Source organism: Salmo trutta, chromosome 28, assembly GCF_901001165.1.
Source record: "Salmo trutta chromosome 28, fSalTru1.1, whole genome shotgun sequence".
NCBI classification, from domain to species: domain Eukaryota; kingdom Metazoa; phylum Chordata; class Actinopteri; order Salmoniformes; family Salmonidae; genus Salmo; species Salmo trutta.
Genome location: NC_042984.1, coordinates 36,090,522 through 36,103,585, shown reverse-complemented (window position 1 = coordinate 36,103,585; position 13,064 = coordinate 36,090,522). Strand labels below are relative to the sequence as shown.

The 13,064-nt window shown below is 41.1% G+C and overlaps 1 long non-coding RNA gene across 1 annotated transcript; it reads left to right on the top strand.

Moving 5' to 3' along the window:
• The first annotated feature begins 206 nt into the window (after positions 1 to 206).
• LOC115166123 (uncharacterized) lies at positions 207 to 1,329 on the top strand. Its single transcript, XR_003870276.1, has 3 exons — positions 207 to 648; positions 849 to 989; positions 1,265 to 1,329. It is a non-coding gene; the product is annotated as an uncharacterized LOC115166123 (long non-coding RNA).
• Positions 1,330 to 13,064: the final 11,735 nt, after the last annotated feature.

Here is a 13,064-nt window from a genome sequence, read left to right as displayed (position 1 = left end):
ACACTGATATAAGTTGATTTAACAAGTGACATCAATAAGGGATCATAGCTTTCACCTGGATTCACTTGGTCAGTCTGTCATCGATAGAGAAGGTGTCCTTAATGTTTTTTTGCACTCAGTGTATATGTCCACACTATGAGATTGGAATAATATTATGATAATAATGCCCTTTTAGTGTAAGAGCTGTCTGAAAAGACCACCTGAAATTGTTGCCTGTTTTTGGTGGGATGGGGTTTTGGCCTGCCTGGTAGGCCAGGCGATTAAATTAGTTCATAGACCAATTAGAATGTGTTCCAAACCTTTCTGCCAATACGTAATTTTTTTTCTCGTTTTCCCCTCCCCACTCAGGACTGTCTCGGAGTGGTCAATCTAAATTCTTGCTTGAGAAATTGCTCTTTGCTAAAAAGCAATTTTTTTTTTTTACAATTTTTATTTTTTAACAATCACAGAAAGGTACTTAATTGCTACCCAGAAATGATTTGATATTGAGATCAAAACGGCTGCATTGGACCTTTAATCATCTTTCCTAGTGACATTTATTATGCTGTCTCCTTGTTGTAGGGCAACCTGTTTGACTTTCTCAGGCTCACAGGATGGAGGGGATCCAAGGTGCTCTACTTTGGAGATCATCTGTACAGTGACTTGGCAGTGAGTCATACTATATTATGTCAGAATTTTTGGTTACTGATACAGGCAGTGTAAATGTGGTTTCAGAACACAAGAAATGCACACATGAATTGATTTTGTTTTAAGGACTGTGCCTCGCATTGTTGTGCTTACAATGTAATAACTTGTGGCATGCTGTGGCTAATCGTTGTACTGGGCTGACTACTCATGCTCTCCTGCAGGACCTGATGCTGCGTCACGGCTGGCGGACGGGGGCCATAGTACCAGAGCTGGAGATGGAGACCAGGGTGGTGAATACGGAGCAGTATGCACAAAGCCTCACCTGGCTGCAGGCACTCACCGGTCTGCTGGAACGCATGCAGGTACACTAATGGGCATTTTACCACATAGAACTCAGCGAACTGTGAGATCAAAGCAATAGGTTAAGTTACACGTCTTGCATTTACCATGACGGGTCCCTTGCCTTTATGGGATGTATTCCCAATCAATTGTACCCACGCAAAAAAAATGACTACAACAAACTAATATTATGATTTTGCTACCCACCAGCCATGCAATTGAGAATGGAGACACTTGACACCATGTTTTTCTTGAATGTTGAGATGAAAGTAAAACATTTTTTATTGAACCTGTGCAGATGCATCGAGATCCAAAGTCAAAGGAAGTTCTACAGGATTGGTTGAAGGAAAGAGAAGAGCTTCGGTGAGTCTAGTTATAGTAGATAAATTAAGTATAATTTATCAAAACTGTCGGACAGCTAGTCAGACCTTAAGGATTCAGTGTAATTTTGACTTGGCAAGCTTCGTACAGACCTATGAACTTCCTTCGGCCCATTCTTTCATTTTCCCCCTCAGAGCTGTGAACAAGAACCTGTTCAACCCTCACTTTGGCAGCATTTTCCGCACCTGCCACAACCCCACCTTCTTCTCCCGTCGCCTGTGTCGCTTCTCTGACCTCTACATGGCATCCATCAGCTGTCTGCTCAACTACGACCTCTCCTACACTTTCTACCCTCGTCGCACCCCCCTGCAGCACGAGGCGCCCCTGTGGATGGACCAGCTTTGCACTGGCTGCATGAAGACTCCCTTTCTGGAGGAGATGGCTCACATCCGCTGAGGGCCACTCCGAGGTTTCACAAACCTCAAACTTGATATAAAGGGGCAGGAACTGAAGCTATGCCGGGAGTAAGGAGAATTGGGGCATGGTGCACAGATCATGAGTGCCACCTCCTGGGTTGTTGTATGCCAGTAGGTAAAGTGAAAAGGAAGGGAAAAGGGGATACCTAGTCAGTCACACAACTGAATGCATTCAACCCGAAATGTGTCTTCCGTATTTAACCCAACCCCTCTGAACCAGCATACAGTAATAGTAAAATAACTGAATATCTGGCTATTCAAGTTACCCAATATAGTTTAGTTACTTAGTTACTTTTTAGGTTAGTTAAGTTGAGGTTGCAACTTGTAATTAAAACCAAAACAATTTGAACAATAACTGTTTGTATATGGTGTGGATATCTGTTACTTGATTACTCTTTTTTTTTCTCTCCTTTTAGCCATGTAGCCTCTTCACTGTAACAGACTGATCTTAGGACCTCATCAGTTTGAGTTATGAGTAATGGATCTTAAGTTTATTGGTGTATAGTCTTGGCTGTTATTGTATTTGAGTATGACCATTCACACTGCAGTATGGTTCAGGGCAAGCTAAGTTGTTGCAGTCACTAGACATCTATTTTGGGTCATTCTTGAATCAGTGGCATTTTTGTAACCATGAGTTAACACTTTAAAATGGCAAATAGTTACACATGTTTTTGTTTGTCAATAATCCAATATAGGCTAATGCAAGTCCTTTATACTGCAAAACTTTAAGTCTCAAATGAAATATCACATCTTTTGTTGCTTAAAAGCTTAATTATCCATTTGTGTCACTTCAAAGTAATAAACAAGTTAAGAGTACCAAATATGACTGCTGAAACACCCTATTTTTATTGTTGTATCTCCCTCTTATGAACGAGAGTTAAGTGATACGAAATAAAAGTGTAATTTAGCTGACAAATGTGTGGTAATGGTTTATATATTTGCTCCTGGCTGTCAGTCTGTCTGTCTCTGTGGGACAGCCAGTGGCGACCCGTCATTCAGGGCAGGTGAGAGCCCCACCTGTTTAAGCCCCACCCTTTTTGCATGTTATTTTGATAATACGTGTCACATCACTTTGCAAACATTGTAAAAAAAAATATATATATAATAATCATTGAGTTAATAAAGCTGCATACAAACATGGTCTATTATTTGCTTTCTTGAGTAAGGCAGCTCCAAAATGCAGGTGTTTTATCATAGTGCTTTCTGTGGTGGTGGGGCAGCCAGTGGAAAATACGGAGCGTAGGGGTTGGTAATGTTCTCGAGTTGCGCCGTGATTGGGTAATGTTTTCTAGTTGCGCCGTGATTGGCTCAGTGTTCTGCCATATCTAATGATGGAGCTTGAAAATTCAAGCCCCTTAGGTGCTGCCATAGTTACATTAGAAGTGCCCATCCAAGAAGGCTCAAGGGCTCCCGAGTGGCGCAGCGGTCTAAGGCACTGCATCACTATAGACCCCGGTTCGATTCCAGGCTGTATCACAAGAGTCGGCCTTCATTGTAAATAAGATTTTTTTTCTTAACTGACTTGCATAGTTAAATAAAATAGATCATTGGCCACAGATAAAATTACATCAAATCACGTTATATCTACAGTAACTTTGATTGGACTGATCATGTCAACATCATACTTTTGAAAATCTTAGCTAGCAGTCATTATGAATCAATTCAACAATCTAATGGCAAAAGCTCTTTAATCCTTGTCATATGAAAATAAATAATAGAATGTGTTGGTGCTCATCGGCCATTGGACATAAACATTACACAAGTTGGAAATCGCAAATTCAACAATGAGTGGTTTGGAAGGAATCAGTGGCGAACTGCAAGCATTGCAAATCAATCACTAGTCTGCTATTCAGTGGAGTGGGTGTGTGGTCACAAGTTTGGGTTTAAGGGTCACTTTTCCAAGCTTAAAAGGATAAACATTCAACATTGGCCGTGCTGACTTCTGCTGCGCTCAAAACTTGAAACTCGGAACTGGGAAATCTAACTTCAGTGAGTTCAAGACAACTGGGAACTTGAGCTCTGACTGGGAAAATACGTTTTGAACGGTCATCCAACTCTGAATTTTTTCAACCTTGTTTTTGTGTCTTGAAAGCACCATAAATCCAGAGAATGCTAGACTTTCATGACAAATTTTGATGACAAAATTTCCCCACGAAGGACTGCTGCTCCACCTTCCTGTTCAAATGAGCACAGCACAAGGTGAGTCCAAAAAAATGTATTGTATGCTGCTGCACAAATTATGTAATAATAAGATGTGTATACTGTAGCTAAGAAAGTAATACTAAGTGAATGTTCTGTAGCAAGCTGTTAGTAGCCCAGGTGCCTCACCGTAATAACTTTACCTACTGTTCTGACTTAGTACCACCTAGGTTGCACATTTCGGGGAATATTCAGAGGTGGAAACTTTCCGTGGGACTTAACGGGAATATATGCAAATTATTATTAATAGCATTTAAATGTAGATGTTTTTTGCATTGGATATATTTATCATATATGGAGACAAACGTAAACCTTTTACCTTATCAGTAGACATAATTGCAAGTGATTAAATCCTAACAATAGAAATAAAAAAAAACTTTAGGTACGAATTGAACTTTAATTAAAATGAGTTGACTCTTCACATGGGATGATTTCACTGAACAACAAAAGGGAATATTGAATGATCCATCGCATCTCCCAAAAATGTTTTCAACATACATCTATAAAATGATAGTCTAGAAACTAAAGCTTTGGTTGTCTTCCTCTCAGGCTTCCATGTCTTCTCCCTGGACCTCTTCAATGTCCACCTCTTAAACATCAGACTCTGAGGCCTCATCTTCACTGTCACTTTCCAACCTTGTTGAGGATGGCTCATTGTCAGGCTCAAGAAATGTATTTTTTTGCCCAGATGGCCACCAATTTTTCAACCCTTGTATTGGTCAGCCTGTTGCGTGTTTTGATGTGTGTGTTCCCAAACAAGGACCAGTTGCGCTCTGAGGCGGCTGATGTTGGTGGGATTTGGAGGATGATGGAGGCAACAGGGGAAAGAGCCTCAGATCCACAAAGTCCCTTCCACCAGATGAGATATGTTGGCATGACTGCCATATTGCATCTCCATCCCAAAGCCCTTGCTTGGAAGTGTACTTCGCCAGACTGCCAAGAACCTTGCATTCATCCAGGCCAAGGTGGTGGGACACAGAAGTGATGACACCATAGGCCTTGTTGATCTCTGCACCAGACAGGATGCTCTTGCCAGCATACTTGGGGTCCAACATGTACGCTGTGGCGTGTATGGGCTTCAGGCAGAATTCTTCACACTTTTTGATGTATTTCAGAACTGCAGTTTCCTCTGCTTGGAGCAACAGTGAAGTTGGCAGGGCAGTATGGATTTATTCTCTTACATCTACAAACAGAGTCTGAACATCAGACAGGATGGCATTGTCTTCCTCAATCCATGCAATGGCTACTGCTATAGGTTTCAGGAGTTTCAGGCTGCTTACCACTCTCTCCCAAAATACATTATCCAGGAGGATCCTCTTGATATGTCCATTTCTTGGAGCGACTCCTTCCCCTCCAGGAGACTGTCAAACATGATGACAACACCACCCCAACGGGTGTTGCTGGGCAGCTTCAATGTGGTGCTCTTATTCTTCTCACTTTGCTTGGTGAGGTAGATTGCTGCTATAACTTGATGACCCTTCACATACCTAACCATTTCCTTGTCTCTCTTGTAGAGTGTTTTCATTGTTTTCAGTGCCATGATGTCCTCGAGGAGCAGATTCAATGCATGAGCAGCACAGCCAATGGGTGTGATGTGAGGGTAGGACTCCAGTTTAGACCAAGCTGTCACCAGACAATGCAAATACCTTCTGTGGTTCAAGGTCATTGATGACTGCCTTCAGAGTAGGTGTGTCCAAACTTTTGACTGGTACTGTATGTGTTGTGATAATTGAGTTGTTTGCGCTAAGTTAGTTCATATGCATTGCGACCCTGATCAATAGGCCTAAGGCAGAGACAATAAGAAGACACAGTGGCAGAATAAATTGAACCACACCGTTGTTTCATACAAAACCGGAGAGCAACCTATGTCCAGTGAAGTCCACAAAGCATATTGCATGTAACAAACCGTTACATAACCTACAGCATGGTCAAGCAAGTTAATGTTTCCGACATTTTCAGACCACTAAACTATTGATTTAGAACCACAGAGAGTTACTGCAAGTCGCATCGAAAACAGGAGCTGCCTCCACTATTCTAGCACCATTTCAACTTAAACATTTCAATATCATCAAATCACCTATGCTTAGTCTAATACAATGACAACTAAAAGATACCAAAAACAATTTACTCCAGTCAATGTAAGCTAAATATGATGTGGCTGTCCATGGTTCTGATTTGTGTGTGTGTGTGTGAGCGTGCAAGTAGAAAAAAAACATGTTGACTCATGCTACTTGTAGGGAAATGTCAATGCCATCCTCCTCTTTCATGTTGACAAAAGAGTATATCACTCTGTCATACAGTACACACTTTTTTTGTTGTCCTAAACTACCTGGCTAAAATGCTTGCTCACTAGCCTACCTTCCTTTCAAGGGAAACATTAGCTAGCATGAGCCTTCTAGCCTACATCTAGCTACATATTGAACTTCCATCCTCTCTCAGGCCAGGGGCACAATGTATGAATTCATGGTTGGATCAGAATCGCTGTTATAATCATTGGCCAGTACGGAGAATTAAGTAAAACTACAAGTCCAAATCCCCATCGCCATTCATGGCTAATTTAGGAAAGGGACAATTTTAGCTAGCTAACCACCGGAGGACAACAACACAACGAGATGCATAATGAATTTCTATCAGTGACGTATACAATCTATGTGATGTGATTGGAGTGAAGCCAAATCAAAACTGGCTTCCCTTGACACTTTTTTTGGGTGCGCCAGACCATTCAAAGTTGAGCTAACTCAGTTTAGCTCAACACTGATTAAAAAAATAGTAGCCAAAGTTTTTTTTTATCAAGGGAGGCCAAATGCTTAGAGGCTTCCCTTGCATTCAATGCTATGGGCGGCAACAATCTAATACTATTTTGGACCAGACAGCATTAGATAGAAGGCCAACACATACAGAGACGAGTAGAGCTGTTTTGCTCTCTTGGATGCTTTCTCTGGTGACATTCATTCAGCCTTTTGCGAATTTAAGGGAAATGTTGAAACAGGCAAAAAGATGTTATATTTAAACACACACACACACACACACACACCACACACACACACACACACCCACTGCCTTTGGCACGTATTTAGACCTCGTATTTAGACCACGTATTTAGACTTTTTCCACATTTTGTTAGGTTACAGCCCTATTCTAAAAATCTTTTTTTTTTTAATCCCTCATCAATCTATGCACAATACCCCATAATGACAAAGGAAAAATTGTTTTTTGAGAAATGTTTGCACATTTTTTTTTATTAAAAAAAGGAATATTACATTTACATAAGTATTCAGACCTTTTACTCACTACTTTGTTGAAGCACCTTTGGCAGCGATTACAGCAGAGTCTTCTTGGGTATGACGCTACCAGCTTGGCACACCTTTATTTGGGGAGTTTCTCCCATTCTTCTCTGCAGATCCTCTCAAGCTCTGTCAAGTTGGACTTGTCCTGAAGCCACTCCTACATTGTCTTGCCTGTGTGCTTAGGGTCGTTGTCCTGTTGGAAGGTGAACCGTCACCGCGGTCTGAGGTCCTGAGAGCTGTGGAGCAGGTTTTCATCAAGGATCTCTCTGTAATTTGCTCCATTCATCTTTCCCTCGATCCTGACTAGTCTCCCAATCCCTGCTCCTGAAAAACATCCCCACAGCATGATTCTGCCACCACCATGCTTCAACGTAAGGATGGTGCCATGTTTCCTTCAGACGTGACGCTTGGCATTCAGGCCAAAGAGTTCAATCTTGGTTTCATCAGACCAGAGAATCTTGTTTCTCATGGTCTGAGAGTCCTTTAGGTGCCTTTTGGCAAACTCATGTGCCTTTTACTGAGGAGTGGCTTCTGTCTGGCCACTCTACCATAAAGGTCTGATTGTGGGGGGCTGGAGAGATGGTTGTTCTTCTGGAAGGTTCTCCACAGAGGAACTCCAGAGCTCTGTCAGAGTGACCATCGGTGTCTTGGTCACCTCCCTGATCAAGGCCCTTCTCCCCCGATAGCTCAGTTTGGCCGGGCGACCAGCTGTAGGAAGAGTCTTGGTGGTACCAATCCTCTTCCATTTAAGAATGATGGAGGCCTTTGTGTTCATGGGGACCTTCAATGCTGCAGACATTTTTTGGTACCCTTCCACAGATCTGTGCCTTGACACAATCCTGTCTCAGTGCTCTACGGACAGTTCCTTTGACCTCATGGCTTAGTTTTAGCTCTGACATGCACTGTCAATTGTATTTGTTTTTACATTTTATACATTTGCAAAAATTTCTATAAACCTGTTTTCACTTTGTCATTATGGGGTATTGTGTGTTGATTCCTGAGTTTTTTATTTATTTAATCCATTTTAGAATAAGGCTGTAACATAACAAAATGTGGAAAAAGTTAAGGGGTCTGAATACTTTCCGAAGGCATTGTATATATATATATATTTTTTTTTTCTTGGTACATTTTTTTAGAGAAGCTTGGTTTCACTTAGCATCCATGAATACATGCCACTGTCCATCAACCATTCTTATATGTTACTAATTACAATTCATATTATATGTTACAAATTTGCAAAATGTACAATATGTTCCGAATTTGAAAAATGTACAAATTCTAGCTAGGTGGCTAACGTTAGCTCGGCTAGGGGTTAAGGTTAGAGAAGGGGAAGGGTTAGCTAAAAGGGTTAGGGTTAGGTGAAGGGTCAGCTGAAAGGGTTAGCTAACACGCTAAGCAGTTCCGAGGTAGCTAAAAAGTAGTAAGTACTTGAAAAGTTTCTAATTAGCTAAAATGCTAAAGTTGTCAGTGATAAAATGTATCATTAAATTTAGTTCAATGGCAATAAAGTTTATTTTGCAAGCGATGTCATTTCGTCAGGTAAAAAAAATCATATTTGAACTCACATTTTACGATCTGAAATAATGGTAGGCAACTTTTTAGGCTTTACATCAGAAATGTAATATTTTTCATGTTTTTTTCCCCATAAATGTTGAAGCACTACTGAAAGAACAGCTGTGTGGGAGCCATATAAATGTCTCTTTGTAGGTGAACAGAGCCAAAAGACCTCGGGAATGCCCATCACAGCTCCTACTTTATGACATAAGCAATATAGTCCACAGGCCAGCAGAAAAATGTGTCCTCTTTGAGGTGGCAAAGGTTTGATGGTATTAAATTGTTCCACACAAGCCCCTGATAGGAAGCTGCTTTTTTTTGGAGAGGCTATCTGTTCCACCCCTTTATACAGTTGAAGTCAGAAGTTTACATACATATAAACTCAGTTTTTCACAATTCCTGACATTTAAGCCTAGTAAGGATTCCCTGTCTTAAATCAGTTAGGATCACCACTTTATTTTAAGAATGTGAAATGTCAGAATAATAGTAGAGAGTGATTTATTTCAGCTTTTATTTCTTTCATCACATTCCCAGTGGGTCAGAAGTTTACATACACTCAATTAGTATTTGGTAGCATTTCCTTTAAATTGTTTAACATGGTTCAAATGTTTCAGGTAGCCTTCCACAAGCTTCCCACAATAAGTTGGGTGAATTTTGGCCCATTCAATATATCCACATAATTTTCCTTCTGATGATGCGATCTATTTTGTGAAGTGCACCAGTCCCTCCTGCAGCAAAGCACCCCCACAACATGATGCTGCCATCCCCGTAATTCATGGTTGGGATGGTGTTCTTCGGCTTGCAAGCCTCCCGCTTTTTCCTCCAAACATAACGATGGTCATTATGGCTAAACAGTTCTATTTTTGTTTCATCAGAGGACATTTCTCCAAAAAGTACGTTCTTTGTCCCCATGTGTAGTTGCAAACCGTAGTCTGGATTTTCAATGGCGGTTTTGGAGCAGTGGCTTCTTCCTTGCTGAGTTGCCTTTCAGGTTATGTCGATATAGGACTTGTTTTACTGTGGATATAGATACTTTTGTACCTGTTTCCTCCAGCATCTTCACAAGGTCCTTTGCTGTTGTTCTGGGATTGACTTGCACTTTTTACACCAAAGCGCGTTCATCTCTAGGAGACAGAACGCGTCTCCTTCCTGAGCGGTAGGATGGCTGCGTGGTCCCATGGTGTTTATACTTGCGTACTATTGTTTGTACAGATGAACGTGGTACCTTCAGGTGTTTGAAAATTGTTCCCAAGGATGAAGCAGACTTGTGGAGCTCTACAAAACATTTTCCGAGGTCTTGGCTGATTTCTTTTGATTTTCCCATGTCAAGTAAAGAGGCACTGAGTTGGAAGGTAGGCCTTGAAATACATCCACAGGAACACCTCCAATTGACTCAAATTATGTCAATTCGCCTACCAGAAGCTTCTAAAGCCATGACATTTTCTGGAATTTTCGAAGCTGTTTAAAAGGCACAGTCAACTTTGTGTACGTAAACTTCTGACCCACTGGAATTGTGAGATAGTGAATGATAAGTGAAATAATTTGTCTGTAAACAATTGTTGGAAAAATTACTTGTGTCATGCACAAAGTAGATGTCCTAACTGACTTGCCAAAACTATAGTTTGTTAACAAGATATTTGTGGAGTGGTTGAAAACAAGTTTTAATTACTCCAACCTAAGTGTATGTAAACTTCCGACTTCAAATGTACCTAGACTGACTCATCATTGAAACAAGAATGTTCCATAGCAAAACTACATATTTGTTTTACTGAAATTTGAGATGCTAATTTAGTAGCATATTGGTTTTATAGTTGCCACCTGTAATAGTCTGTTGTGTAGTAATACTCAGCATGCTAAAATGAAAGGTATGCTCTGTCTTGTTGAATTGTCACAGCAAGTTAACACAAATATTTAGGTAAACCCAAATGATCTCTAAAAAGGAACATTGATGATTATAATCTATTCTGACCATGATCTTAATTTAACCTTTATTGAGACCATGCTCACTGGGCACCAGTGTCAGTTCACTGTCTAGTTTGAATTCACATTTGGTTGAATTGTCAAGTAACATGAATTGTTCAACGTGAAATAAAATAGAAATTCACCCTGTCATTGGATTTAGGTTAAAAGTTGGGGTGAAAAAAGACAACACGCCCTTGCATTGATTACCGTAAATTCCGGACTATAAGCCGCAACTTTTTTCCCAGGCTTTGAACCTCGCGGCTTAAACAATGACGCGGCTAATATATGGATATTTCCCGCGTTCAATTTTTTTTTTCCGAAAAAACACATTCTGTGACGTGCTCAGTTTTTTGGCGGCAATGAAAATGCCGAACGGGTTAAGGTCAAACAACTTTTTAGTTTACTGTTTAGATTAAATCGAGCGCTCTCAAACTTCCCATCATTCTGATTACGGTAGTCATGTTGTCACCCTCATCATGGCAAAGACACGGAGAAATGCATATGATGCAGCTTTCAAGTTGAAGGCGATTGATCTGGCTGTTGGAAAAGGAAATAGAGCTGCTGCACGGGAGCTTGGTCTTAATGAGTCGATGATAAGACGTTGGAAACAGCAGCGTGAGGAATTGACTCAGTGCAAAAAGACAACTAAAGCTTACTGCTAATTTATTTTTTTTGTTACAAGCCGTGTTTCATTAAAGCCTATTTATTTTTGTTACAAGCCATGTTTCGTTAAAGCCTATTTATTTTTGTTACAAGCCGTGTTTCGTTAAAGCCTGTGTAAAGTTAATTTGTTTCAATGTACCGGTAGGCACCTGCGGCTTCTAGACATGTGCGGCTTATTTATGTTCAAAATAATATTTTTTTTTAAAATTCTGTGTGTGCGGCTTATATTCAGGTGTGCTTAATAGTCTGGAAATTACGGTACTTTTTGCAAATACAATTAGTTTTTCCACGTTGATTCAACGTCATCATCACTTATCACCTATATCTATTCAAGATGGCATAGCAGTCAGACGTCCTTTGTCCTCCTCTTGTCGTGTCCCGTGTATATATATTTACATATTTTCTTCGCATATCTTTTTACATATTTTCTTTTATAAAAACTCAACCTCAAAACACTCTCCTGCAACCCGCCTCACCAATTAAAAAAATAAGTATTATTTACCTCAAATCTGAAATCCACAACAGAAGCTAGCCAGAGGTTGGCCAGTTCACTGGCTAACGTTGGAGTTCAGCTAGCCATGGTTAGCGGTCATCAGCTATCCATTAGCTCGAAAAGCTATCGCCAGTTTTGTACAGCGCGACTCAGACCAGAGCATACTGGACCTATTCTCTCTCCATATCCCCGGATTTCTACCACAGGCTCTGGACATTTATACCTGGATCTTGCTAGCTAGCTGCTACCTGAGTGACTATTGGCAAACGTCGGTCCCGGAGCTAACATAAATTATTCCGGAGCTAGCCAGCTGAAGAGTTCCATCATACACTCCAGGGCTACAATCACCTATCCGGACCCGTTTTACTGCCGATGCGGAGCCCCATCGGGCCTTCACGACTGGACTACCGACGTTATCTGCCCGAGGGAGTTATCCAACTGGCCCCTCCGTCGTGACGTAACGTGAACGCCCATCTGCGGCCTGCTAATCGTTAGCTGTCTTATCGGCTGATATCTGATTAGGTCTATCGGATAATTTTCTTGGGCCACTATAACGATCTTGCCAATTGGACAGGTCCCCCCTACCACACGGAACCCCACTGTTTTTAGCACGAGGTGGCTAAAAACAGACCTCCCTCCATCTTCTACCAGCTTGCTACCTATGGCTCGGCTAGCTGTCTAATTCTCACTGGACCCTTTGATCACTCGGCTAAGCATGTCAATATTAATGTCAATATGCCTTGTCCATTGCTGTTCTGGTTAGTGTTTATTGGCTTATTTCACTGTAGAGCCTCTAGCCCTGCTCATTATACCTTATCCAACCTTTCAGTTCCTCCACCCACACATGCTATGACATATTCTGGTTTCAATGATGTTTCTAGAGACAATATCTCTCTCATCATCACTCAATGCCTAGGTTTACCTCCACTGTATTCACATCCTACCATATCTTTGTCTGTACATTATACCTTGAAGCTATTTTATCGCCCCCAGAAACCTGCTCCTTTTACTCTCTATTCCAGACGTCACAGATGACCAATCCTCATAGCTTTTAGCCGTACCCTTATCCTCCTCCTCCTCTTTTACTCTGGTGATGTAGAGGTGAATCCAGGCCCTGCAGTGCCTAGCTCCACTCCTATTCCC